We start from the raw sequence: 1299 nt of genomic DNA, 5'->3' as shown, positions 1-1299 counted from the left end.
AGGCCCCACTGGCACAGCTATGGTAGTGCAAAGTTGGTTAGGATTGTGCCCTCAGTGTCTTTTCTTATGATTGCATGACTTTGTAGGTTTATTAACATCCAATTATTGCAGAAGTCCCAAATTCTCCCAGCTGTAAGAGAAGGGGCCAAGACTGGGCGCACTCCATGAGTGCGCATGGCAGTTAATGCATGAGGCCTTCAGGCGATGAAGTATCATCCGAACCATTTCCAAAACTATACGCAACACCACAAAGAGATTTATAAGACAGCATTACAATAATGGCAAAGTTTTATTCTTCTGTCTCTTCTCTGATAAGAGACAGCCATTGTGGTGTGACAGTTGGACTCTCTGACTAAGAGTTCAAAATCTCCACTTTGGTCACTCAGTCGGTGCCTCAATTTAATTTACCCCACAGCCTTGCTGTGAGAACATTGCAGAGTACAACATTGTACATGACCGTAAGTTTCCTGGAGGAAAGGCTAGATAAAAATACTGCTAATAATAATTCCTAGTTCATGTCAATGTTTTTATTCAGCATGCATAGGTACATTGATAGGAAGCCTTAAAAAAAAAAAAGTCCAAATGATGCAAGCACTTGTGCTTTAAAGTGAGACTGCAGAGAGATTTCTCTAAGCATGCATAAAGGCCAACAGAATCCTGAATTAAATCAAAGATTCAGAAACATTTTAATCCCAATTGTCACTTTTGGGGCTTCAAATTTCAGCAGTCTAGCCTCCAGCTCTTCTCTCTCCGGCCTTGCGTTCCCAGCAGTTGCCACCATTCAGGGACATGCAGTGGGTGGAGAGGCAGGTGAGGCAGAGCCTCCCCACTGGAGTCCTTCGAAAAGCACCACCAGCATGCGTGAGGTGTGCATGCATTCAGGGATGTGCAGTGGGTGGGGAGGCAGGTGAGGCAGAGCCTCCCCACTGGAGTGCTTTGAAAAGCACCTCTGCAGTGTGAAGCACCCAGACACCCACAACCAATGAGCTGTGCGTTCCCTCCTTGCTCTCATGGGTTGTGGGTGCTTGGGAGCCTCACATGGTGGCGGTGCTTTCAAAGGACTCTGGTGCGGAGGCTCAGCTTCACCTGCCTCCTACCCCCAGCAGGACCCTGACCACGGCGTTGCCCCGCCCACTGCATGGGAGGAGGTCCATCACGGGGACGACGACACAAGCCCTAGTAATGCCACTCCAGACTCCGACCAGGTGATGCAGCCAATCGGGGCGAGGAGGCGCGGCCTGGTTTCCACAGCAACGCTCCTTCTGTGCGGTCACCTCCAGCGTGGCTGCGGTTGCTAGG

The sequence above is a fragment of the Tiliqua scincoides genome, chromosome 6, assembly GCF_035046505.1.
Source record: "Tiliqua scincoides isolate rTilSci1 chromosome 6, rTilSci1.hap2, whole genome shotgun sequence".
Taxonomy (NCBI): Eukaryota; Metazoa; Chordata; class Lepidosauria; order Squamata; family Scincidae; genus Tiliqua; species Tiliqua scincoides.
The sequence above is the reverse complement of the archived record's forward strand: the minus strand, read 5'-3'. Positions refer to the sequence as shown.